The 5,170-nt window shown below is 46.7% G+C and overlaps 1 long non-coding RNA gene across 1 annotated transcript; it reads left to right on the top strand.

Moving 5' to 3' along the window:
• The first annotated feature begins 707 nt into the window (after positions 1-707).
• On the top strand, positions 708-1,891 carry LOC125555464. Its single transcript, XR_007304716.1, has 2 exons — positions 708-1,245; positions 1,754-1,891. It is a non-coding gene; the product is annotated as an uncharacterized LOC125555464 (long non-coding RNA).
• The last annotated feature ends 3,279 nt before the right edge of the window (positions 1,892-5,170 follow it).

Genomic DNA, 5,170 nt, shown 5'->3' on the forward strand with positions numbered 1-5,170 from the left:
TCCACTCTATATGTTACCAGTGCCGTTGGTGTGAAATACAGAGAAAGGAGGAAGGGATGGAGAGTTGAAAGAGTACGACGATGGTGCATCTTGCTTGAACTGGGTGAAGGAGGGGCCACGTATTGTTCGCTCCACACGTCGGCTATGGAGAGAGAGGGAGAGAGAAGCATGTGACCATGTCCTTAGTCATTCCATACCCCATGTTCATGTGGCTACTCCCCTCTGTCGTACCATCTCTCCCCCGGCTTTGTATGCTCCAATACTGGTCCTCCTTGAGGCTGTGATATTGGTGTCAAGGGAAGTATGGCTGCGTTGATGCAGTCGGTTTACTCCTACTGTTGACGACAATGTTAACAAAAGAGCATCAATCATTGTAAACTCTTTATTTTCTAACCGGCCATCTTATCTTTGAAGTGGGCAAGTATAAAATATGAATTTATATTAAGACAATGAAGAATTTAACGGACTAAAAGATATAGCTCAATATTTCATCACGACAGATAAACTCCTCAATATCACATGAATTTTGAAATTTACTTTATTTCCGTTGCAACGCATGGACTCTTTTACTAGTAAAACTAAATTACCATGGAGCACCGGTGTAAAAATCTGGTCTTCCAACGCAGAAGTGCTAGATTGGGCGCTTATCTATATTTTTTTTCCTTCCGGACGACATTCTCAAGCGCCGGCCTCTCCAACGCAGGAAACAAGCATCGGTGCCCACCGATCCAACCGAACACGAACCGGTCAGCTGCGCCAGTCCTCACTCAGCTCACTCTGCTCTCAGCTCAGCTCCCTCTGCTCCCTTCTCTCGAACTCTCCACACCCTTGACCCTCGTCAGATCCAGCGAGCCGGAGGAGAACTCCAGGCCGAACTCCCACACCCTCAGATGTCGGCCACGGTAAACGGCGGCGCGGGGGCGGAGTAGGCAGCAGCCCGCGTCTTCCTTCCCATGGAGACGAGACCGGCGCAGCTGTCGGCGAGGCCGACGGACATGAAGAGGGCGGTGCGCGAGCGGATGAGGCAGCAGCAGCCGGGGCTTCCCACATGAAGACGAAGCCGGAGGAGCTACCGCGGCGCTGACGGACGGGAGGGGGAGGGAGCCGTGGAGCAGAGGAGGCAGCAGCCGCGCCTTCCCCCATGGGAACGAGGCCGGAGGAGCTCTTGGCGATTGATGTACCAATTGCTGCGCGCAGGCGTACAATATGCGCGTTCAAGATGAACAAGCTTACCCGACATCTGAGGTAATTCCCTACCGATTGCTGTACCAATCGCTGGTAAATTGAGTTGACTGCTGCCGAGATGCACACATGTGTGTATGGTGATCTGAGTCCGTCATGTTCTTCCTGAGGGAAATTTTAATTATCGTAGGAGAATAATATGTGTTGATATACAGTTTTGACAGGTTCCAAACTGACTGATCCTGAATTCACATAGTCCTAAAAAGAAATTTAGGGAGTAGAGCTTCGAATAAGAACAACAATTTCCTATATAAATCATGGCTGTTTGACTTGACAGTACATCGCATTCCACACATGTGTGAAACATGAGCAGGATTGTCTTGTGTGTGACCAGATAATTTTGAGATGTGCGTTGCAACTGGAACCTGCAAGTAGGACTATATATAATGAGATAGCTTGACTGCATGCATGATTTAGTCAGCACTGCATGCACGATTTAGCTAGTCCGTATGACTGAATGAATGGTTGTAGTTAATTGATTTTTTTTCTTGCTAACTCACCGTGCTTTCAGGTTTGAACATCGGAACTTTCCCCCCTGTTGAACCAGTTTCACATTCACATGCATTTCATTTTTGGCATTTTTTTATTGTAAGTATTCAGGTCCCATGGAGAATTATTATAGATATAAATGACCTCAATATTTTATTGTAGATTATTTTTGTGCGTCAAGAGAAAGAAAACACATTTTTTTTGAACGAAGAAATATATTTTTTGTGTAGCTGCAAAAGAAAATCAGGTGAGTTAGTTGCGTATAGATGGCTCCGTTCAGCAAAGACCAGCTGAGGTAGTTGAGCCGTTGCAGATTTGTAGCGCTCCAAGGAGCGCCCGGTGCCAGATTGGTACGGAGAAAAAAAAAGGGAGAAGCGCCCGATGACAGCCTGGGCATCGATGCCAGCCCAAATCCTGGGATTGTTGTTTTGGGGGGGGGGGGGGGGGGGCGGGGGGGATTTGACCAATAAGCGCCCCCGTTGTATGCCTTGAGGTGCCTTTACAGAAATGCTCTTTCGTGCCGTTACTGTCCGGTTAAAGGGCTTTGACCGTCTATGGAGCGTTTGCTGGACATTTTTACCCCTGAAAAAAAATAAAACAGAAATTAAAATTAAAAAAGAAGAGAGGGTGAGCGCTTACCTTTTGGCCCAACTGCACACCGCAACGCCCAGCCCATCTCCCTAGTCATCGTCTTCCTCAACTCGTCAACTGCGCACGCATCGATGAGTGCCACCGTCGACCACTGTTCGAAAGCTGCCACCATAGTAGCTCTAGTGTAGGGCTACTTCACGACGTCCACAGCCCTATGGAAAACCCTAGCTAGCTTTCCCTCCCTTCCCTCGCTCTCCTCCCCTTAGCCACATATGAGAACAGCCGTCGCCATGACCTTCGTCGTCGCCGCGTCCATCATCCTCACAAACAGCTGAAAATCTGTCTAGGAGACGTGCACGCCTCAAATACGTCTCCTCCCAGGAGTAGCTCAAGCAGGACCTCTCCAACACGACCGAATCGACCGTCTTCCTCGTCTGCGGCCACCGGAGCGTCATCGTCGATTCGTTTCCCCTACGCTGCTATACCATAAATCAATGTCACCATCGTGCTCATAGCGCCCCTAAGATGCCGCTCCCTAAACCACTGAATCCATGCCCGCTTGCTCGAATCCGTCGAGCACCGCCATCGGTAGCCGCCCAGCTCATCATTGCGGTTGATTCCGCCTTCCCCAGCATGCTCTATTGGTACCATTGCATGTGCATCATCGCGCTCGTCTGACCTGTACTCTCCGTTAACCAAATGGTTCCTGGAGTTGCGATTCCGGCCATCGCCGCCATGGCTTTGGTCACCGGAGTGCACCGCTGTTCCAAACACTGCCTGGGTCACAGACGTGTGGGCCCAGGTCGTCAGCTAATTAGATTAAACTTAATTAAACTATTAGATTAGGTACTCCATCCTTCCATCTATATAGGGCCTAATGCGTTTTCCGAGGCTAACTTTGACCAAATGTTAGAGCAACAATATATGACATGCAACTTACACAAAGCATGTCGTCAAATTCGTATGTGAAAGGAGATTTCAATGATATAATTTTCACATTATGCATGTCATGTACTATTAATCTTGTCAATAGTCAAAGGCCGTCTTGAAAAACGCATTAGGCCCTATATAGATGGAAGGAGGGAGTATAGTTTTTTCAATTAACTTAGATATATATATATATATATATATATATATATATAGTTAATGTAAAATTAAATAGCCTATGACAAGTGGGCCTAATCCCTTGTTGGCCCACTCGTTATACACCATGGCTATGGTTTTTTACTTTCCCTTTTCTTTTTTCCTATGGATGAGGGGGGCCCACACGTAAGTGAAAGTGAGAGGAGAGAGGGTTGTTTCCTTTTAAAAAATCTATGGATAACAGGGCCCACCCGTAAGTGACACATGTGTACAGGGGCAAAATGTCCAGCAAACGCCCCGTAAACGGTCAAACCCCTTTAACTACACGGTAGCGGCATGAAAAGGCATTTCTATAAGGGCACCTAATGGCACTGGGGTAAATTTGAGCACACTTTAAAATTAAAGGTAAATCTGAGTAATGGGTTTGAGTTAGGGACACAAATGTAAAAGTCCCAAAAAAGGAATGGCGTGTGTCACACACGGACACGTTCGTTATGCCTATGATCCCATGGCTGTGAAGACCTTGACTCTCTCCGAGGGCATGCCCTCCTACACCATGACACCGCATGTTTGGTTCTCTACAGCGACCCTGGATATACAATGCACACTTGATTTCATCATGAGGACGAGTCTGCGGAGGAGAGTGATGAGTCCAAATTATGTGATGACTTTGATGGTTATTTTGTGCCTACATGGTAGGCTATGTAGAATTTTATGGTTTCGCACACTACTTTTTGTTTGTATTTCATGGTAACGCATTTTGGAGCAAATAAAATTTTATGGAAGGAATCTCATGAAATGGTGGTGGAATCATGTTATTTAATGTGATAATCCATTACCAGGAAAACTTAAAGCAAATGGACCCACAGAGGAGCGCTTGCGATGCCTCCAGAGCAAAAGACGGTCAACCATATGAGCGTACCCGCTCGTATGGGTGGTTGTATGATGCGCTAGGGCCCCTGCCTCATCCACTACTTTACCCGTGAGATAGGATTGGGAAGCAGATGAACATAGACACCAGAAACACATCCACAAGGCAGAACCCTAGTCTCCGGGGCGATCCAGAGGAGGAATTGTCAAGGAGGATATCGCCACCTTCACGAAGCGCACGGGATGTCAACATCATGACCACTATCATCATCATCTCTATTGTCATCAACATCATCATCCACATCCATCTCACTACAACATCAGGAACCCTAGTGGATCATCTTGTGTGTTATGTGTGTGATCCATGATCCATTCATCAGTAAATGCCTTTGCTCCTAGGTTTTGCACCACTCGCATACGTCCTAACCGCACGGTTCGGATGTGTTCTGTCATCCAATGCAGTACTGTATCGGTTCGTTCCAATGCTGTACTGTATCGGTTCGTTTGGTGGCCCGGATGTACCTTTTTCATTGTTGGGGGGGGGGGGGGTGGGGGGGGGGGGGGGGGGAGTGGAGATGCTCTAACAAGCCTATCCCAAGTTGAAAAGGAGGTTTGATGCACCTGTAAAATTCGTTCGCAGATGTTACATCTCGCTTATAGCAAGACTAACATATGTCCTACTTGGCTGGCCCATTTTTTTCTCGTTCGCTGGTTTCGATCAAGTTTGCTTGCTTCGTTCGATGGGTTTCATTCGCCAGGGTTTTTTGAATTTTGTTATTTTCCTATTTTTCTGTTTCTTCCCTAGTTTTCTCGGTTTTTCTTTGTTTCTTCACCGGTTTTATTAGTTTCTTTCTTGTATTTTTTATTTTTCATTGTTTTTCTTTGTTTCTTTCTT

Source organism: Triticum urartu, chromosome 5, assembly GCF_003073215.2.
Source record: "Triticum urartu cultivar G1812 chromosome 5, Tu2.1, whole genome shotgun sequence".
NCBI classification, from domain to species: domain Eukaryota; kingdom Viridiplantae; phylum Streptophyta; class Magnoliopsida; order Poales; family Poaceae; genus Triticum; species Triticum urartu.